The 19,909-nt window shown below is 43.8% G+C and overlaps 27 non-coding genes across 27 annotated transcripts; all 27 read right to left on the reverse strand.

Moving 5' to 3' along the window:
* Positions 1–7: 7 nt before the first annotated feature.
* On the reverse strand, positions 8–89 carry TRNAS-UGA (transfer RNA serine (anticodon UGA)). Its single transcript has one exon. It is a non-coding gene; the product is annotated as a tRNA-Ser (tRNA).
* A 543-nt stretch (positions 90–632) lies between these two features.
* On the reverse strand, positions 633–714 carry TRNAS-UGA (transfer RNA serine (anticodon UGA)). Its single transcript has one exon. It is a non-coding gene; the product is annotated as a tRNA-Ser (tRNA).
* A 542-nt stretch (positions 715–1,256) lies between these two features.
* TRNAS-UGA (transfer RNA serine (anticodon UGA)) lies at positions 1,257–1,338 on the reverse strand. The gene has a single exon. It is a non-coding gene; the product is annotated as a tRNA-Ser (tRNA).
* Positions 1,339–1,879: 541 nt separating this feature from the next.
* On the reverse strand, positions 1,880–1,961 carry TRNAS-CGA (transfer RNA serine (anticodon CGA)). The gene has a single exon. It is a non-coding gene; the product is annotated as a tRNA-Ser (tRNA).
* A 1,167-nt stretch (positions 1,962–3,128) lies between these two features.
* On the reverse strand, positions 3,129–3,210 carry TRNAS-UGA (transfer RNA serine (anticodon UGA)). Its single transcript has one exon. It is a non-coding gene; the product is annotated as a tRNA-Ser (tRNA).
* Positions 3,211–3,753: 543 nt separating this feature from the next.
* Positions 3,754–3,835, reverse strand: TRNAS-UGA (transfer RNA serine (anticodon UGA)). The gene has a single exon. It is a non-coding gene; the product is annotated as a tRNA-Ser (tRNA).
* A 543-nt stretch (positions 3,836–4,378) lies between these two features.
* Positions 4,379–4,460, reverse strand: TRNAS-CGA (transfer RNA serine (anticodon CGA)). Its single transcript has one exon. It is a non-coding gene; the product is annotated as a tRNA-Ser (tRNA).
* A 542-nt stretch (positions 4,461–5,002) lies between these two features.
* TRNAS-CGA (transfer RNA serine (anticodon CGA)) lies at positions 5,003–5,084 on the reverse strand. Its single transcript has one exon. It is a non-coding gene; the product is annotated as a tRNA-Ser (tRNA).
* A 545-nt stretch (positions 5,085–5,629) lies between these two features.
* On the reverse strand, positions 5,630–5,711 carry TRNAS-UGA (transfer RNA serine (anticodon UGA)). The gene has a single exon. It is a non-coding gene; the product is annotated as a tRNA-Ser (tRNA).
* A 541-nt stretch (positions 5,712–6,252) lies between these two features.
* Positions 6,253–6,334, reverse strand: TRNAS-CGA (transfer RNA serine (anticodon CGA)). The gene has a single exon. It is a non-coding gene; the product is annotated as a tRNA-Ser (tRNA).
* A 1,170-nt stretch (positions 6,335–7,504) lies between these two features.
* TRNAS-UGA (transfer RNA serine (anticodon UGA)) lies at positions 7,505–7,586 on the reverse strand. The gene has a single exon. It is a non-coding gene; the product is annotated as a tRNA-Ser (tRNA).
* Positions 7,587–8,130: 544 nt separating this feature from the next.
* Positions 8,131–8,212, reverse strand: TRNAS-UGA (transfer RNA serine (anticodon UGA)). The gene has a single exon. It is a non-coding gene; the product is annotated as a tRNA-Ser (tRNA).
* Positions 8,213–8,755: 543 nt separating this feature from the next.
* Positions 8,756–8,837, reverse strand: TRNAS-UGA (transfer RNA serine (anticodon UGA)). Its single transcript has one exon. It is a non-coding gene; the product is annotated as a tRNA-Ser (tRNA).
* A 542-nt stretch (positions 8,838–9,379) lies between these two features.
* TRNAS-UGA (transfer RNA serine (anticodon UGA)) lies at positions 9,380–9,461 on the reverse strand. Its single transcript has one exon. It is a non-coding gene; the product is annotated as a tRNA-Ser (tRNA).
* Positions 9,462–10,629: 1,168 nt separating this feature from the next.
* On the reverse strand, positions 10,630–10,711 carry TRNAS-UGA (transfer RNA serine (anticodon UGA)). The gene has a single exon. It is a non-coding gene; the product is annotated as a tRNA-Ser (tRNA).
* A 1,168-nt stretch (positions 10,712–11,879) lies between these two features.
* Positions 11,880–11,961, reverse strand: TRNAS-CGA (transfer RNA serine (anticodon CGA)). The gene has a single exon. It is a non-coding gene; the product is annotated as a tRNA-Ser (tRNA).
* Positions 11,962–12,502: 541 nt separating this feature from the next.
* On the reverse strand, positions 12,503–12,584 carry TRNAS-CGA (transfer RNA serine (anticodon CGA)). Its single transcript has one exon. It is a non-coding gene; the product is annotated as a tRNA-Ser (tRNA).
* Positions 12,585–13,128: 544 nt separating this feature from the next.
* On the reverse strand, positions 13,129–13,210 carry TRNAS-UGA (transfer RNA serine (anticodon UGA)). The gene has a single exon. It is a non-coding gene; the product is annotated as a tRNA-Ser (tRNA).
* A 541-nt stretch (positions 13,211–13,751) lies between these two features.
* TRNAS-CGA (transfer RNA serine (anticodon CGA)) lies at positions 13,752–13,833 on the reverse strand. Its single transcript has one exon. It is a non-coding gene; the product is annotated as a tRNA-Ser (tRNA).
* Positions 13,834–14,375: 542 nt separating this feature from the next.
* On the reverse strand, positions 14,376–14,457 carry TRNAS-CGA (transfer RNA serine (anticodon CGA)). The gene has a single exon. It is a non-coding gene; the product is annotated as a tRNA-Ser (tRNA).
* A 544-nt stretch (positions 14,458–15,001) lies between these two features.
* TRNAS-UGA (transfer RNA serine (anticodon UGA)) lies at positions 15,002–15,083 on the reverse strand. Its single transcript has one exon. It is a non-coding gene; the product is annotated as a tRNA-Ser (tRNA).
* Positions 15,084–16,251: 1,168 nt separating this feature from the next.
* On the reverse strand, positions 16,252–16,333 carry TRNAS-CGA (transfer RNA serine (anticodon CGA)). Its single transcript has one exon. It is a non-coding gene; the product is annotated as a tRNA-Ser (tRNA).
* Positions 16,334–16,875: 542 nt separating this feature from the next.
* On the reverse strand, positions 16,876–16,957 carry TRNAS-CGA (transfer RNA serine (anticodon CGA)). The gene has a single exon. It is a non-coding gene; the product is annotated as a tRNA-Ser (tRNA).
* Positions 16,958–17,498: 541 nt separating this feature from the next.
* Positions 17,499–17,580, reverse strand: TRNAS-CGA (transfer RNA serine (anticodon CGA)). The gene has a single exon. It is a non-coding gene; the product is annotated as a tRNA-Ser (tRNA).
* A 540-nt stretch (positions 17,581–18,120) lies between these two features.
* On the reverse strand, positions 18,121–18,202 carry TRNAS-CGA (transfer RNA serine (anticodon CGA)). Its single transcript has one exon. It is a non-coding gene; the product is annotated as a tRNA-Ser (tRNA).
* A 541-nt stretch (positions 18,203–18,743) lies between these two features.
* TRNAS-CGA (transfer RNA serine (anticodon CGA)) lies at positions 18,744–18,825 on the reverse strand. Its single transcript has one exon. It is a non-coding gene; the product is annotated as a tRNA-Ser (tRNA).
* A 542-nt stretch (positions 18,826–19,367) lies between these two features.
* Positions 19,368–19,449, reverse strand: TRNAS-UGA (transfer RNA serine (anticodon UGA)). Its single transcript has one exon. It is a non-coding gene; the product is annotated as a tRNA-Ser (tRNA).
* Positions 19,450–19,909: the final 460 nt, after the last annotated feature.

Below are 19,909 nucleotides of genomic sequence, written 5' to 3' on the forward strand. Positions count from 1 at the left end.
CTCATGACGCTGCAAGCAGGATTCGAACCTACGCGGGTAAACCCCATTGGATTTCAAGTCCAACGCCTTAACCACTCGGCCATCGCAGCTGCGTGAGTATGACGTCACAGTTGTCGTATACGAGCCATGCAGTACTCACGTCAGGCCGAGACATAAAAAATAAAGTAACAGAAGGACGGGACACGTACCAGCAGTGCCCTGTTGTCCTCACTTATTTGGCATGCTTTCATACAATTAAAAAAAATAGCAATACGCATCACTCAAAGTGAGTGACAGGGCACCGATGAGCGGTAATCAATCACTGCACATTTCTATCCTCGTTTCCGCATATTACGGCGGTGGCAACTGGCCCTTAAGTGTACTCAGAAAGAGTCCAAAAGCTTAAACAAGACACGCTTCATAAAAAAAAGTACTCTTTTCATGGCTTGTCTAGATCAGGCAGGACAGGTCCAGACTACGAACCCTTCCGAGCCACCTGCTCTCTAAAACACTTCCTGGGTGTGGAAATTGTCTCAATGTTTACATCTAGTTTGAGTTTTTGCCATTTAACTCTGTGACTTGATGAGGATTGCGTAACGAGAAGTGAACATTTCCTTAACTAAACCAAATGGTGTTCATGCAAAATCTCATGACGCTACAAGCAGGATTCGAACCTACGCGGGGAAACCCCATTGGATTTCAAGTCCAACGCCTTAACCACTTGGCCATCGCAGCTGCGTGAATATGATGTCACAGTTGTCGTATCCGAGCCATGCACTACTCACGTCATGCCGAGACATAAAAAATAAAGTAACAGAAGGACGGGGCACGTACCAGCAGTGCCCTGTTGTCCTCACTTATTTTGCATGCTTTCATACAATTAATAAAAATAGCAACATGCATCACTCAAAGTGAGTGAAAGGGCACAGATGAGTGGTAATCAATCACTGCATGTTTCTACCCACTTTTCCCTATATTACGGCGGTGGTAACAGGCCCTTAAGTTTACTAAGAAAGAGTCCAAAAGCCTAAACAAGACATGCATCATAAAAAAAAGTACTCTTTTCATGAATTGTCTAGATCAGGCAGGACAGGTCCAGACTACAAACCCTTCTGAGCCACCAGCTCTCTAAAACACTTCCTGGGTGTGGAAATTGTCTCAATGTTTACATCTAGTTTGAGTTTTTTCCATTTAACTCTGTAACTTGATGAGGATTGCGAACAAGAAGTGAACATTTCCTTAACTAAACCAAATGGTGTTCATGCAAAATCACACTACGGTGCAAGCAGGATTCGAACCTGCGCAGGGAAACCCCATTGGATTTCAAGTCCAACGCCTTAACCACTCGGCCATCGCAGCTGCATGAGTATGATGTCACTGTTGTCGTATACGAGCCATACTCTGCTCATGTCAGGCCGAGACCAAAAAATAAAGTAACAGAAGGACGGGGCACGTACCAGCAGTGCCCTGTTGTCCTCACTTATTTTGCATGCTTTCATACAATTAATAAAAATAGCAACATGCATCACTCAAAGTGAGTGAAAAGGCACAGATGAGTGGTAATCAATCATTGCGCATTTCTATCCTCGTTTCCCTATATTACGGCGGTGGCAACGGGCCCTTAAGTGTACTCAGAAAGAGTCCAAAAGCTTAAACAAGACACGCTTCATAAAAAAAGTACTCTTTTCATGACTTGTCTAGATCAGGCAGGACAGGTCCAGACTACGAACCCTTCCGAGCCACCTGCTCTCTAAAACACTTCCTGAGTGTGGAAATTGTCTCAATGTTTACATCTAGTATGAGTTTTTGCAGTTTAACTCTGTGACTTGATGAGGATTGCGTAACGAGAAGTGAACATTTCCTTAACTAAACCAAATGGTGTTCATGCAAAATCATACTACGCTGCAAGCAGGATTCGAACCTGCGCAGGGAAACCCCATTGGATTTCGAGTCCAACGCCTTAACCACTCGGCCATCGCAGCTGCATGAGTGTGATGTCACTGTTGTCGTATACGAGCCATGCTCTGCTCATGTCAGGTGGAGACCAAAAAAAAACGTAACGGAAGGACGGGGCACGTACCAGCAGTGCCCTGTTGTCCTCGCTTATTTTGCATGCTTTCATACAATTAATAAAAATAGCAACATGCATCACTCAAAGTGAGTGAAAGGGCACAGATGAGTGGTAATCAATCACTGCATGTTTCTACCCACTTTTCCCTATATTACGGCGGTGGTAACAGGCCCTTAAGTGTACTATGAAAGAGTCCAAAAGCCTAAACAAGACATGCATCATAAAAAAAAGTACTCTTTTCATGACTTGTCTAGATCAGGCAGGACAGGTCCAGACTACAAACCCTTCCGAGCCACCAGCTCTCTAAAACACTTCCTGGGTGTGGAAATTGTCTCAATGTTTACATCTAGTTTGAGTTTTTTCCATTTAACTCTGTGACTTGATGAGGATTGCGAACAAGAAGTGAACATTTCCTTAACTAAACCAAATGGTGTTCATGCAAAATCACACTACTCTGCAAGCAGGATTCGAACCTGCGCAGGGAAACCCCATTGCGTTTCGAGTCCAACGCCTTAACCACTCGGCCATCGCAGCTGCATGAGTATGATGTCACTGTTGTCGTATACGAGCCATACTCTGCTCATGTCAGGCCGAGACCAAAAAATAAAGTAACAGAAGGACGGGGCACGTACCAGCAGTGCCCTGTTGTCCTCACTTATTTTGCATGCTTTCATACAATTAATAAAAATAGCAACATGCATCACTCAAAGTGAGTGAAAGGGCACAGATGAGTGGTAATCAATCATTGCGCATTTCTACCCTCTTTTCCCTATATTACAGCGGTGGTAACGGGCCCTTAAGTGTACTAAGAAAGAGTCCAAAAGCCTAAACAAGACACGCTTCATAAAAAAATAATTACTCTTTTCATGACTTGTCTAGATCATGCAGGACAGGTCCAGACTACGAACTCTTCCGAGGCACCTGCTCTCTAAAACACTTCCTGGGTGTGGAAATTGTCTCAATGTTTACATCTAGTTTGAGTTTTTGCCGTTTAACTCTGTGACTTGATGAGGATTGCGTAACAAGAAGTAAACATTTACTTAACTAAACCAAATGGTGTTCATGCAAAATCTCATGCCGCTGCAAGCAGGATTCGAACCTACGCGGGGAAACCCCATTGGATTTCAAGTCCAACGCCTTAACCACTCGGCCATCGCAGCTGCGTGAGTATGATGTCACAGTTGTCGTATACGAGCCATGCACTACTCACGTCAGGCCGAGACATAAAAAATAAAGTAACAGAAGGACGGGGCACGTACCAGCAGTGCCCTGTTGTCCTCACTTATTTTGCATGCTTTCAGACAATTGATAAAAATAGCAATACGCATCACTCAAAGTGAGTGACAGGGCACTGATGAGCGGTAATCAATCACTGCACATTTCTATCCTCGTTTCCCTATATTACGGCGGTGGCAACGGGCCCTTAAGTGTACTCAGAAAGAGTCCAAAAGCTTAAACAAGACACGCTTCATAAAAAAAAGTACTCTTTTCATGACTTGTCTAGATCAGGCCGGACAGGTCCAGACTACGAACCCTTCCGAGCCACCTGCTCTCTAAAACACTTCCTGAGTGTGGAAATTGTCTCAATGTTTACATCTAGTTTGAGTTTTTGCAGTTTAACTCTGTGACTTGATGAGGATTGCGTAATGAGAAGTGAACATTTACTTAACTAAACCAAATGGTGTTCATGCAAAATCTCATGCCGCTGCAAGCAGGATTCAAACCTACGCAGGGAAACCCCATTGGATTTCAAGTCCAACGCCTTAACCACTCGGCCATCGCAGCTGCGTGAGTATGATGTCACTGTTGTCGTATACGAGCCATGCGCTACTCATGTCAGGTCGAGACCTAAAAAATAAAGTAACGGAAGGACGGGGCACATACCAGCAGTGCCCTGTTGTCCTCACTTATTTCGCATACTTTCATACAATTAATAAAAATAGCAATATGCATCACTCAAAATGAGTGACAGGGCCCAGATGAGCGGTAATCAACCACTGCACATTTCTACCCTCGTTTCCATATATTACGGCGGTGGCAACGGGCCCTTAAGTGTACTCAGAAAGAGTCCAAAAGCCTAAACAAGACACGCTTCATAAAAAAAATTACTCATTTCGTCACTTGTCTAGATCAGGCAGGATAGGTCCAGACTACAAACCCTTCCAAGCCACCTGCTCTCTAAAACACTTCCTAGGTGTGGAATTTGTTTCAATGTTTACATCTAGTTTGAGTTTTTGCCATTTAACTCTGTGACTTGATGAGGATTGCGTAACGAGAAGTGAACATTTCCTTAACTAAACCAAATGGTGTTCATGCAAAATCACACTACGCTGCAAGCAGGATTCGAACCTGCGCAGGGAAACCCCATTGGATTTCGAGTCCAACGCCTTAACCACTCGGCCATCGCAGCTGCATGAGTATGAAGTCACTGTTGTCGTATACGAGCCATGCTCTGCTCATGTCAGGCGGAGACCAAAAAAATAAAGTAACGGAAGGACGGGGCACGTACCAGCAGTGCCCTGTTGTCCTCACTTATTTTGCATGCTTTCATACAATTAATAAAAATAGCAACATGCATCACTCAAAGTGAGTGAAAGGGCACAGATGAGTGGTAATCAATCACTGCATGTTTCTACCCACTTTTCCCTATATTACGGCGGTGGTAACAGGCCCTTAAGTGTACTAAGAAAGAGTCCAAAAGCCTAAACAAGACATGCATCATAAAAAAAAGTACTCTTTTCATGACTTGTCGAGATCAGGCAGGACAGGTCCAGACTACAAACCCTTCTGAGCCACCAGCTCTCTAAAACACTTCCTGGGTGTGGAAATTGTCTCAATGTTTACATCTAGTTTGAGTTTTTTCCATTTAACTCTGTAACTTGATGAGGATTGCAAACAAGAAGTGAACATTTCCTTAAATAAACCAAATGGTGTTCATGCAAAATCACACTACGCTGCAAGCAGGATTCGAACCTGCGTAGGGAAACCCCATTGGATTTCGAGTCCAACGTCTTAACCACTCGGCCATCGCAGCTGCATGAGTATGATGTCACTGTTGTCGTATACGAGCCATACTCTGCTCATGTCAGGCCGAGACCAAAAAATAAAGTAACAGAAGGACGGGGCACGTACCAGCAGTGCCCTGTTGTCCTCACTTATTTTGCATGCTTTCATACAATTAATAAAAATAGCAACATGCATCACTCAAAGTGAGTGAAAAGGCACAGATGAGTGGTAATCAATCATTGCGCATTTCTACCCTCTTTTCCCTATATTACGGCGGTGGTAACGGGCCCTTAAGTGTACTAAGAAAGAGTCCAAAAGCCTAAACAAGACACGCTTCATAAAAAACATAATTACTCTTTTCATGACTTGTCTAGATCATGCAGGACAGGTCCAGACTACGAACCCTTCCGAGCCACCTGCTCTCTAAAACACTTCCTGGGTGTGGAAATTGTCTCAATGTTTACATCTAGTTTGAGTTTTTGCCATTTAACTCTGTGACTTGACGAGGATTGCGTAACAAGAAGTAAACATTTACTTAACTAAACCAAATGGTGTTCATGCAAAATCTCATGACGCTGCAAGCAGGATTCGAACCTACGCGGGGAAACCCCATTGGATTTCAAGTCCAACGCCTTAACCACTCGGCCATCGCAGCTGTGTGAGTATGATGTCACAGTTGTCGTATACGAGCCATGCACTACTCACATCAGGCCGAGACATAAAAAATAAAGTAACAGAAGGACGGGGCACTTACCAGCAGTGCCCTGTTGTCCTCACTTATTTTGCATGCTTTCATACAATTAATAAAATAGCAATACGCATCACTCAAAGTGGGTGACAGGGCACTGATGAGCGGTAATCAATCACTGCACATTTCTATCCTCGTTTCCCTATATTACGGCGGTGGCAACGGGCCCTTAAGTGTACTCAGAAAGAGTCCAAAAGCTTAAACAAGACACGCTTCATAAAAAAAGTACTCTTTTCAAGACTTGTCTAGATCAGGCAGGACAGGTCCAGACTACGAACCCTTCCGAGCCACCTGCTCTTTAAAACACTTCCTGAGTGTGGAAATTGTCTCAATGTTTACATCTAGTATGAGTTTTTGCAGTTTAACTCTGTGACTTTATGAGGATTGCGTAACGAGAAGTGAACATTTACTTAACTAAACCAAATGGTGTTCATGCAAAATCATACTACGCTGCAAGCAGGATTCGAACCTGCGCAGGGAAACCCCATTGGATTTCGAGTCCAACGCCTTAACCACTCGGCCATCGCAGCTGCATGAGTATGATGTCGCTGTTGTCGTATACGAGCCATGCTCTGCTCATGTCAGGCGGAGACCAAAAAAATAAAGTAACGGAAGGACGGGGCACGTACCAGCAGTGCCCTGTTGTCCTCGCTTATTTTGCATGCTTTCATACAATTAATAAAAATAGCAACATGCATCACTCAAAGTGAGTGAAAGGGCACAGATGAGTGGTAATCAATCACTGCATGTTTCTACCCACTTTTCCCTATATTACGGCGGTGGTAACAGGCCCTTAAGTGTACTAAGAAAGAGTCCAAAAGCCTAAACAAGACACGCTTCATAAAAAAATAATTACTCTTTTCATGACTTGTCTAGATCATGCAGGACAGGTCCAGACTACGAACCCTTCCGAGGCACCTGCTCTCTAAAACACTTCCTGGGTGTGGAAATTGTCTCAATGTTTACATCTAGTTTGAGTTTTTGCCGTTTAATTCTGTGACTTGATGAGGATTGCGTAACAAGAAGTAAACATTTACTTAACTAAACCAAATGGTATTCATGCAAAATCTCATGACGCTGCAAGCATGATTCGAAACTACGAGGGGAAACCCCATTGGATTTCAAGTCCAACGCCTTAACCACTCGGCCATCGCAGCTGCGTGAGTATGATTTCACAGTTGTCGTATACTAGCCATGCACTACTCACGTCAGGCCGAGACATAAAAAATAAAGTAACAGAAGGACGGGGCACGTACCAGCAGTGCCCTGTTGTCCTCACTTATTTTGCATGCTTTCATACAATTAATAAAAATAGCAATACGCATCACTCAAAGTGAGTGACAGGGCACCGATGAGCGGTAATCAATCACTGCACATTTCTATCCTCGTTTCCCTATATTACGGCGGTGGCAACGGGCCCTTAAGTGTACTCAGAAAGAGTCCAAAAGCTTAAAGAAGACACGCTTCATAAAAAAAAGTACTCTTTTCATGACTTGTCTAGATCAGGCAGGACAGGTCCAGACTACAAACCCTTCCGAGCCACCAGCTCTCTAAAACACTTCCTAGGTGTGGAAATTGTTTCAATGTTTACATCTAGTTTGAGTTTTTGCCGTTTAACTCTGTGACTTGATGAGGATTGCGTAACAAGAAGTAAACATTTACTTAACTAAACCAAATGGTGTTCATGCAAAATCTCATGACGCTGCAAGCAGGATTCAAACCTACGCGGGGAAACCCCATTGGATTTCAAGTCCAACGCCTTAACCACTCGGCCATCGCAGCTGCGTGAGTATGATGTCACAGTTGTCGTATACGAGCCATGCACTACTCACGTCAGGCCGAGACATAAAAAATAAAGTAACAGAAGGACGGGACACGTACCAGCAGTGCCCTGTTGTCCTCACTTATTTGGCATGCTTTCATACAATTAATAAAAATAGCAATACGCATCACTCAAAGTGAGTGACAGGGCACCGATGAGCGGTAATCAATCACTGCACATTTCTACCCTCGTTTCCATATATTACGGCGGAGGCAACGGGCCCTTAAGTGTACTCAGAAAGAGTCCAAAAGCCTAAACAAGACACGCTTCATAAAAAAAAATTACTCATTTCGTAACTTGTCTAGATCAGGCAGGATAGGTCCAGACTACGAACCCTTCCGAGCCACCTGCTCTCTAAAACACTTCCTAGGTGTGGAAATTGTTTCAATGTTTACATCTAGTTTGAGTTTTTGCCGTTTAACTCTGTGACTTGATGAGGATTGCGTAACAAGAAGTAAACATTTACTTAACTAAACCAAATGGTGTTCATGCAAAATCTCATGACGCTGCAAGCAGGATTCGAACCTACGCGGGGAAACCCCATTGGATTTCAAGTCCAACGCCTTAACCACTCGGCCATCGCAGCTGCGTGAGTATGACGTCACAGTTGTCGTATACGAGCCATGCAGTACTCACGTCAGGCCGAGACATAAAAAATAAAGTAACAGAAGGACGGGACACGTACCAGCAGTGCCCTGTTGTCCTCACTTATTTGGCATGCTTTCATACAATTAATAAAAATAGCAATACGCATCACTCAAAGTGAGTGACAGGGCACCGATGAGCGGTAATCAATCACTGCACATTTCTATCCTCGTTTCCGCATATTACGGCGGTGGCAACGGGCCCTTAAGTGTACTCAGAAAGAGTCCAAAAGCTTAAACAAGACACGCTTCATAAAAAAAAGTACTCTTTTCATGACTTGTCTAGATCAGGCAGGACAGGTCCAGACTACGAACCCTTCCGAGCCACCTGCTCTCTAAAACACTTCCTGGGTGTGGAAATTGTCTCAATGTTTACATCTAGTTTGAGTTTTTGCCATTTAACTCTGTGACTTGATGAGGATTGCGTAACGAGAAGTGAACATTTCCTTAACTAAACCAAATGGTGTTCATGCAAAATCTCATGACGCTACAAGCAGGATTCGAACCTACGCGGGGAAACCCCATTGGATTTCAAGTCCAACACCTTAACCACTCGGCCATCGCAGCTGCGTGAATATGATGTCATAGTTGTCGTATACGAGCCATGCACTACTCACGTCATGCCGAGACATAAAAAATAAAGTAACAGAAGGACGGGGCACGTACCAGCAGTGCCCTGTTGTCCTCACTTATTTTGCGTGCTTTGATACAATTAATAAAAATAGCAATACGCATCACTCAAAGTGAGTGACAGGGCACCGATGAGCGGTAATCAATCACTGCACATTTCTATCCTCGTTTCCCTATATTACGGCGGTGGCAACGGGCCCTTAAGTGTACTCAGAAAGAGTCCAAAAGCTTAAACAAGACACGCTTCATAAAAAAAGTACTCTTTTCATGACTTGTCTAGATCAGGCAGGACAGGTCCAGACTACGAACCCTTCCGAGCCACCTGCTCTCTAAAACACTTCCTGAGTGTAGAAATTGTCTCAATGTTTACATCTAGTATGAGTTTTTGCAGTTTAACTCTGTGACTTGATGAGGATTGCGTAACGAGAAGTGAACATTTCCTTAACTAAACCAAATGGTGTTCATGCAAAATCATACTACGCTGCAAGCAGGATTCGAACCTGCGCAGGGAAACCCCATTGGATGTCAAGTCCAACGCCTTAACCACTCGGCCATCGCAGCTGCATGAGTGTGATGTCACTGTTGTCGTATACAAGCCATGCTCTGCTCATGTCAGGCGGAGACCAAAAAAAAACGTAACGGAAGGACGGGGCACGTACCAGCAGTGCCCTGTTGTCCTCGCTTATTTTGCATGCTTTCATACAATTAATAAAAATAGCAACATGCATCACTCAAAGTGAGTGAAAGGGCACAGATGAGTGGTAATCAATCACTGCATGTTTCTACCCACTTTTCCCTATATTACGGCGGTGGTAACAGGCCCTTAAGTGTACTATGAAAGAGTCCAAAAGCCTAAACAAGACATGCATCATAAAAAAAAGTACTCTTTTCATGACTTGTCTAGATCAGGCAGGACAGGTCCAGACTACAAACCCTTCCGAGCCACCAGCTCTCTAAAACACTTCCTGGGTGTGGAAATTGTCTCAATGTTTACATCTAGTTTGAGTTTTTTCCATTTAACTCTGTGACTTGATGAGGATTGCGAACAAGAAGTGAACATTTCCTTAACTAAACCAAATGGTGTTCATGAAAAAATCACACTACTCTGCAAACAGGATTCGAACCTGCGCAGGGAAACCCCATTGTGTTTCGAGTCCAACGCCTTAACCACTCGGCCATCGCAGCTGCATGAGTATGATGTCACTGTTGTCGTATACGAGCCATACTCTGCTCATGTCAGGCTGAGACCAAAAAATAAAGTAACAGAAGGACGGGGCACGTACCAGCAGTGCCCTGTTGTCCTCACTTATTTTGCATGCTTTCATACAATTAATAAAAATAGCAACATGCATCACTCAAAGTGAGTGAAAGGGCACATATGAGTGGTAATCAATCATTGCGCATTTCTACCCTCTTTTCCCTATATTACAGCGGTGGTAACGGGCCCTTAAGTGTACTAAGAAAGAGTCCAAAAGCCTAAACAAGACACGCTTCATAAAAAAATAATTACTCTTTTCATGACTTGTCTAGATCATGCAGGACAGGTCCAGACTACGAACTCTTCCGAGGCACCTGCTCTCTAAAACACTTCCTGGGTGTGGAAATTGTCTCAATGTTTACATCTAGTTTGAGTTTTTGCCGTTTAACTCTGTGACTTGATGAGGATTGCGTAACAAGAAGTAAACATTTACTTAACTAAACCAAATGGTGTTCATGCAAAATCTCATGACGCTGCAAGCAGGATTCGAACCTACGCGGGGAAACCCCATTGGATTTCAAGTCCAACGCCTTAACCACTCGGCCATCGCAGCTGCGTGAGTATGATGTCACAGTTGTCGTATACGAGCCATGCACTACTCACGTCAGGCCGAGACATAAAAAATAAAGTAACAGAAGGACGGGGCACGTACCAGCAGTGCCCTGTTGTCCTCACTTATTTTGCATGCTTTCAGACAATTAATAAAAATAGCAATACGCATCACTCAAAGTGAGTGACAGGGCACTGATGAGCGGTAATCAATCACTGCACATTTCTATCCTCGTTTCCCTATATTACGGCGGTGGCAACGGGCCCTTAAGTGTACTCAGAAAGAGTCCAAAAGCTTAAACAAGACACGCTTCATAAAAAAAAGTACTCTTTTCATGACTTGTCTAGATCAGGCAGGACAGGTCCAGACTACGAACCCTTCCGAGCCACCTGCTCTCTAAAACACTTCCTGAGTGTGGAAATTGTCTCAATGTTTACATCTAGTTTGAGTTTTTGCAGTTTAACTCTGTGACTTGATGAGGATTGCGTAATGAGAAGTGAACATTTACTTAACTAAACCAAATGGTGTTCATGCAAAATCTCATGCCGCTGCAAGCAGGATTCAAACCTACGCAGGGAAACCCCATTGAATTTCAAGTCCAACGCCTTAACCACTCGGCCATCGCAGCTGCGTGAGTATGATGTCACTGTTGTCGTATACGAGCCATGCGCTACTCATGTCAGGTCGAGACCTAAAAAATAAAGTAACGGAAGGACGGGGCACATACCAGCAGTGCCCTGTTGTCCTCACTTATTTCGCATACTTTCATACATTTAATAAAAATAGCAATATGCATCACTCAAAATGAGTGACAGGGCACAGATGAGAGGTAATCAACCACTGCACATTTCTACCCTCGTTTCCATATATTACGGCGGTGGCAACGGGCCCTTAAGTGTACTCAGAAAGAGTCCAAAAGCCTAAACAAGACACGCTTCATAAAAAAAATTACTCATTTCGTAACTTGTCTAGATCAGGCAGGATAGGTCCAGACTACAAACCCTTCCGAGCCACCTGCTCTCTAAAACACTTCCTAGGTGTGGAATTTGTTTCAATGTTTACATCTAGTTTGAGTTTTTGCCATTTAACTCTGTGACTTGATGAGGATTGCGTAACGAGAAGTGAACATTTCCTTAACTAAACCAAATGGTGTTCATGCAAAATCACACTACGCTGCAAGCAGGATTCGAACCTGCGCAGGGAAACCCCATTGGATTTCGAGTCCAACGCCTTAACCACTCGGCCATCGCAGCTGCATGAGTATGAAGTCACTGTTGTCGTATACGAGCCATGCTCTGCTCATGTCAGGCGGAGACCAAAAAAATTAAGTAACGGAAGGACGGGACACGTACCAGCAGTGCCCTGTTGTCCTCACTTATTTTGCATGCTTTCATACAATTAATAAAAATAGCAACATGCATCACTCAAAGTGAGTGAAAGGGCACAGATGAGTGGTAATCAATCACTGCATGTTTCTACCCACTTTTCCCTATATTACGGCGGTGGTAACAGGCCCTTAAGTGTACTAAGAAAGAGTCCAAAAGCCTAAACAAGACATGCATCATAAAAAAAGTACTCTTTTCATGACTTGTCGAGATCAGGCAGGACAGGTCCAGACTACAAACCCTTCTGAGCCACCAGCTCTCTAAAACACTTCCTGGGTGTGGAAATTGTCTCAATGTTTACATCTAGTTTGAGTTTTTTCCATTTAACTCTGTAACTTGATGAGGATTGCGAACAAGAAGTGAACATTTCCTTAAATAAACCAAATGGTGTTCATGCAAAATCACACTACGCTGCAAGCAGGATTCGAACCTGCGTAGGGAAACCCCATTGGATTTCGAGTCCAACGCCTTAACCACTCGGCCATCGCAGCTGCATGAGTATGATGTCACTGTTGTCGTATACGAGCCATACTCTGCTCATGTCAGGCGGAGACCAAAAAATAAAGTAACAGAAGGACGGGGCACGTACCAGCAGTGCCCTGTTGTCCTCACTTATTTTGCATGCTTTCATACAATTAATAAAAATAGCAACATGCATCACTCAAAGTGAGTGAAAAGGCACAGATGAGTGGTAATCAATCATTGCGCATTTCTACCCTCTTTTCCCTATATTACGGCGGTGGTAACGGGCCCTCAAGTGTACTAAGAAAGAGTCCAAAAGCCTAAACAAGACACGCTTCATAAAAAACATAATTACTCTTTTCATGACTTGTCTAGATCATGCAGGACAGGTCCAGACTACGAACCCTTCCGAGCCACCTGCTCTCTAAAACACTTCCTGGGTGTGGAAATTGTCTCAATGTTTACATCTAGTTTGAGTTTTTGCCATTTAACTCTGTGACTTGATGAGGATTGCGTAACAAGAAGTAAACATTTACTTAACTATCCAAATGGTGTTCATGCAAAATCTCATGACGCTGCAAGCAGGATTCGAACCTACGCGGGGAAACCCCATTGGATTTCAAGTCCAACGCCTTAACCACTCGGCCATCGCAGCTGCGTGAGTATGATGTCACAGTTGTCGTATACGAGCCATGCACTACTCACGTCAGGCCGAGACATAAAAAATAAAGTAACAGAAGGACGGGGCACGTACCAGCAGTGCCCTGTTGTCCTTACTTATTTTGCATGCTTTCATACAATTAATAAAATAGCAATACGCATCACTCAAAGTGAGTGACAGGGCACTGATGAGCGGTAATCAATCACTGCACATTTCTATCCTCGTTTCCCTATATTACGGCGGTGGCAACGGGCCCTTAAGTGTACTCAGAAAGAGTCCAAAAGCTTAAACAAGACACGCTTCATAAAAAAAGTACTCTTTTCATGACTTGTCTAGATCAGGCAGGACAGGTCCAGACTACGAACCCTTCCGAGCCACCTGCTCTCTAAAACACTTCCTGAGTGTGGAAATTGTCTCAATGTTTACATCTAGTATGAGTTTTTGCAGTTTAACTCTGTGACTTTATGAGGATTGCGTAACGAGAAGTGAACATTTCCTTAACTAAACCAAATGGTGTTCATGCAAAATCATACTACGCTGCAAGCAGGATTCGAACCTGCGCAGGGAAACCCCATTGGATTTCGAGTCCAACGCCTTAACCACTCGGCCATCGCAGCTGCATGAGTATGATGTCGCTGTTGTCGTATACGAGCCATGCTCTGCTCATGTCAGGCGGAGACCAAAAAAATAAAGTAACGGAAGGACGGGGCACGTACCAGCAGTGCCCTGTTGTCCTCGCTTATTTTGCATGCTTTCATACAATTAATAAAAATAGCAACATGCATCACTCAAAGTGAGTGAAAGGGCACAGATGAGTGGTAATGAATCACTGCATGATTCTACCCACTTTTCCCCATATTACGGCGGTGGTAACAGGCCCTTAAGTGTACTATGAAAGAGTCCAAAAGCCTAAACAAGACATGCATCATAAAAAAAAGTACTCTTTTCATGACTTGTCTAGATCAGGCAGGACAGGTCCAGACTACAAACCCTTCTGAGCCACCAGCTCTCTAAAACACTTCCTGGGTGTGGAAATTGTCTCAATGTTTACATCTAGTTTGAGTTTTTTCCATTTACCTCTGTGACTTGATGAGGATTGCGAACAAGAAGTGAACATTTCCTTAACTAAACCAAATGGTGTTCATGCAAAATCACACTACGCTGCAAGCAGGATTCGAACCTGCGCAGGGAAACCCCATTGGATTTCGAGTCCAACGCCTTAACCTCTCGGCCATCGCAGCTGCATGAGTATGATGTCACTGTTGTCGTATACGAGCCATACTCTGCTCATGTCAGGCCGAGACCAAAAAATAAAGTAACAGAAGGACGGGGCACGTACCAGCAGTGCCCTGTTGTCCTCACTTATTTTGCATGCTTTCATACAATTATTAAAAATAGCAACATGCATCACTCAAAGTGAGTGTAAGGGCACAGATGAGTGGTAATCAATCATTGCGCATTTCTACCCTCTTTTCCCTATATTACAGCGGTGGTAACGGGCCCTTAAGTTTACTAAGAAAGAGTCCAAAAGCCTAAACAAGACACGCTTCATAAAAAAATAATTACTCTTTTCATGACTTGTCTAGATCATGCAGGACAGGTCCAGACTACGAACTCTTCCGAGGCACCTGCTCTCTAAAACACTTCCTGGGTGTGGAAATTGTCTCAATGTTTACATCTAGTTTGAGTTTTTGCAGTTTAACTCTGTGACTTGATGAGGATTGCGTAACAAGAAGTAAACATTTACTTAACTAAACCAAATGGTGTTCATGCAAAATCTCATGACGCTGCAAGCAGGATTCGAACCTACGCGGGGAAACCCCATTGGATTTCAAGTCCAACGCCTTAACCACTCGGCCATCGCAGCTGCGTGAGTGTGATGTCACAGTTGTCGTATACGAGCCATGCACTACTCACGTCAGGCCGAGACATAAAAAATAAAGTAACAGAAGGACGGGACACGTACCAGCAGTGCCCTGTTGTCCTCACTTATTTTGCATGCTTTCAGACAATTAATAAAAATAGCAATACGCATCACTCAAAGTGAGTGACAGGGCACCGATGAGCGGTAATCAATCACTGCACATTTCTATCCTCGTTTCCCTATATTACGTCGGTGGCAACGGGCCCTTAAGTGTACTCAGAAAGAGTCCAAAAGCTTAAACAAGACACGCTTCATAAAAAAAAGTACTCTTTTCATGACTTGTCTAGATCAGGCAGGACAGGTCCAGACTACGAACCCTTCCGAGCGACCTGCTCTCTAAAACACTTCCTGAGTGTGGAAATTGTCTCAATGTTTACATCTAGTTTGAGTTTTTGCAGTTTAACTCTGTGACTTGATGAGGATTGCGTAATGAGAAGTGAACATTTACTTAACTAAACCAAATGGTGTTCATGCAAAATCTCATGCCGCTGCAAGCAGGATTCAAACCTACGCAGGGAAACCCCATTGGATTTCAAGTCCAACACCTTAACCACTCGGCCATCGCAGCTGCGTGAGTATGATGTCACTGTTGTCGTATACGAGCCATGCGCGACTCATGTCAGGTCGAGACCTAAAAAATAAAGTAACGGAAGGACGGGGCACATACCAGCAGTGCCCTGTTGTCCTCACTTATTTCGCATACTTTCATACAATTAATAAAAATAGCAATATGCATCACTCAAAATGAGTGACAGGGCACAGATGAGCGGTAATCAACCACTGCACATTTCTACCCTCGTTTCCATATATTACGGCGGTGGCAACGGGCCCTTAAGTGTACTCAGAAAGAGTCCAAAAGCCTAAACAAGACACGCTTCATAAAAAAAATTACTCATTTCGTAACTTGTCTAGATCAGGCAGGATAGGTCCAAACTACAAACCCTTCCGAGCCACCTGCTCTCTAAAACACTTCCTAGGTGTGGAAATTGTTTCAATGTTTACATCTAGTTTGAGTTTTTGCCATTTAACTCTGTGACTTGATGAGGATTGCGTAACGAGAAGTGGACATTTCCTTAACTAAACCAAATGGTGTTCATGCAAAATCACACTACGCTGCAAGCAGGATTCGAACCTGCGCAGGGAAACCCCATTGGATTTCGAGTCCAACGCCTTAACCACTCGGCCATCGCAGCTGCATGAGTATGATGTCACTGTTGTCGTATACTAGCCATGCACTACTCACGTCAGGCCGAGACATAAAAAATAACGTAACAGAAGGACGGGGCACGTACCAGCAGTGCCCTGTTGTCCTCACTTATTTTGCATGCTTTCATACAATTAATAAAAATAGCAATACGCATCACTCAAAGTGAGTGACAGGGCACCGATGAGCGGTAATCAATCACTGCACATTTCTATCCTCGTTTCCCTATATTACGGCGGTGGCAACGGGCCCTTAAGTGTACTCAGAAAGAGTCCAAAAGCTTAAACAAGACACGCTTCATAAAAAAAGTACTCTTTTCATGACTTGTCTAGATCAGGTAGGACAGGTCCAGACTACAAACCCTTCCGAGCCACCTGCTCTCTAAAACACTTCCTAGGTGTGGAATTTGTTTCAATGTTTACATCTAGTTTGAGTTTTTGCCATTTAACTCTGTGACTTGATGAGGATTGCGTAACGAGAAGTGAACATTTCCTTAACTAAACCAAATGGTGTTCATGCAAAATCACACTACGCTGCAAGCAGGATTCGAACCTGCGCAGGGAAACCCCATTGGATTTCGAGTCCAACGCCTTAACCACTCGGCCATCACAGCTGCATGAGTATGAAGTCACTGTTGTCGTATACGAGCCATGCTCTGCTCATGTCAGGCGGAGACCAAAAAAATAAAGTAACGGAAGGACGGGACACGTACCAGCAGTGCCCTGTTGTCCTCACTTATTTTGCATGCTTTCATACAATTAATAAAAATAGCAACATGCATCACTCAAAGTGAGTGAAAGGGCACAGATGAGTGGTAATCAATCACTGCATGTTTCTACCCACTTTTCCCTATATTACGGCGGTGGTAACAGGCCCTTAAGTGTACTAAGAAAGAGTCCAAAAGCCTAAACAAGACATGCATCATAAAAAAAGTACTCCTTTCATGACTTGTCGAGATCAGGCAGGACAGGTCCAGACTACAAACCCTTCTGAGCCACCAGCTCTCTAAAACACTTCCTGGGTGTGGAAATTGTCTCAATGTTTACATCTAGTTTGAGTTTTTTCCATTTAACTCTGTAACTTGATGAGGATTGCGAACAAGAAGTGAACATTTCCTTAAATAAACCAAATGGTGTTCATGCAAAATCACACTACGCTGCAAGCAGGATTCGAACCTACGTAGGGAAACCCCATTGGATTTCGAGTCCAACGCCTTAACCACTCGGCCATCGCAGCTGCATGAGTATGATGTCACTGTTGTCGTATACGAGCCATACTCTGCTCATGTCAGGCCGAGACCAAAAAATAAAGTAACAGAAGGACGGGGCACGTACCAGCAGTGCCCTGTTGTCCTCACTTATTTTGCATGCTTTCATACAATTAATAAAATAGCAATACGCATCACTCAAAGTGAGTGACAGGGCACTGATGAGCGGTAATCAATCACTGCACATTTCTACCCCCGTTTCTATATATTACGGCGGTGGCAACGGGCCCTTAAGTGTACTCAGAAAGAGTCCAAAAGCTTAAACAAGACACGCTTCATAAAAAAAGTACTCTTTTCATGACTTGTCTAGATCAGGCAGGACAGGTCCAGACTACGAACCCTTCCGAGCCACCTGCTCTCTAAAACACTTCCTGAGTGTGGAAATTGTCTCAATGTTTACATCTAGTATGAGTTTTTGCAGTTTAACTCTGTGACTTTATGAGGATTGCGTAACGAAAAGTGAACATTTCCTTAACTAAACCAAATGGTGTTCATGCAAAATCATACTACGCTGCAAGCAGGATTCGAACCTGCGCAGGGAAACCCCATTGGATTTCGAGTCCAACACCTTAACCACTCGGCCATCGCAGCTGCATGAGTATGATGTCGCTGTTGTCGTATACAAGCCATGCTCTGCTCATGTCAGGCGGAGACCAAAAAAATAAAGTAACGGAAGGACGGGACACGTACCAGCAGTGCCCTGTTGTCCTCGCTTATTTTGCATGCTTTCATACAATTAATAAAAATAGCAACATGCATCACTCAAAGTGAGTGAAAGGGCACAGATGAGTGGTAATGAATCACTGCATGTTTCTACCCACTTTTCCCTATATTACGGCGGTGGTAACAGGCCCTTAAGTGTACTATGAAAGAGTCCAAAAGCCTAAACAAGACATGCATCATAAAAAAAGTACTCTTTTCATGACTTGTCTAGATCAGGCAGGACAGGTCCAGACTACAAACCCTTCCGAGCCACCAGCTCTCTAAAACACTTCCTGGGTGTGGAAATTGTCTCAATGTTTACATCTAGTTTGAGTTTTTTCCATTTACCTCTGTGACTTGATGAGGATTGCGAACAAGAAGTGAACATTTCCTTAACTAAACCAAATGGTGTTCATGCAAAATCACACTACGCTGCAAGCAGGATTCGAACCTGCGCAGGGAAACCCCATTGGATTTCGAGTCCAACGCCTTAACCACTCGGCCATCGCAGCTGCATGAGTATGATGTCACTGTTGTCGTATACTAGCCATGCACTACTCACGTCAGGCCGAGACATAAAAAATAAAGTAACAGAAGGACGGGGCACGTACCAGCAGTGCCCTGTTGTCCTCACTTATTTTGCATGCTTTCATACAATTAATAAAAATAGCAATACGCATCACTCAAAGTGAGTGACAGGGCACCGATGAGCGGTAATCAATCACTGCACATTTCTATCCTCGTTTCCCTATATTACGGCGGTGGCAACGGGCCCTTAAGTGTACTCAGAAAGAGTCCAAAAGCTTAAACAAGACACGCTTCATAAAAAAAGTACTCTTTTCATGACTTGTCTAGATCAGGTAGGACAGGTCCAGACTACGAACCCTTCCGAGCCACCTGCTCTCTAAAACACTTCCTGGGTGTGGAAATTGTCTCAATGTTTACATCTAGTTTGAGTTTTTGCAGTTTAACTCTGTGACTTGATGAGGATTGCGTAATGAGAAGTGAACATTAACTTTACTTAACCAAATAGTGTTCATGCAAAATCTCATGCCGCTGCAAGCAGGTTTCGAACCTACGTGGGGAAACCCCATTGGATTTCAAGTCCAACGCCTTAACCACTCGGCCATCGCAGCTACGTGAGTATGATGTCACTGTTGTCGTATACGAGCCCTGCGCTACTCATGTCAGGTCGAGACCTAAAAAATAAAGTAACGGAAGGACGGGGCACGTACCAGCAGTGCCCTGTTGTCCTCACTTATTTTGCATGCTTTCATACAATTAATAAAAATAGCAACATGCATCACTCAAAGTGAGTGAAAAGGCACAGATGAGTGGTAATCAATGATTGCGCATTTCTACCCTCTTTTCCCTATATTACGGCGGTGGTAACGGGCCCTTAAGTGTACTAAGAAAGAGTCCAAAAGCCTAAACAAGACACGCTTCATAAAAAAATAATTACTCTTTTCATGACTTGTCTAGATCATGCAGGACAGGTCCAGACTACGAACCCTTCCGAGGCACCTGCTCTCTAAAACACTTCCTGGGTGTGGAAATTGTCTCAATGTTTACATCTAGTTTGAGTTTTTGCCGTTT

Source organism: Lissotriton vulgaris, chromosome 11 (assembly GCF_964263255.1).
Source record: "Lissotriton vulgaris chromosome 11, aLisVul1.2, whole genome shotgun sequence".
Taxonomy (NCBI): Eukaryota; Metazoa; Chordata; class Amphibia; order Caudata; family Salamandridae; genus Lissotriton; species Lissotriton vulgaris.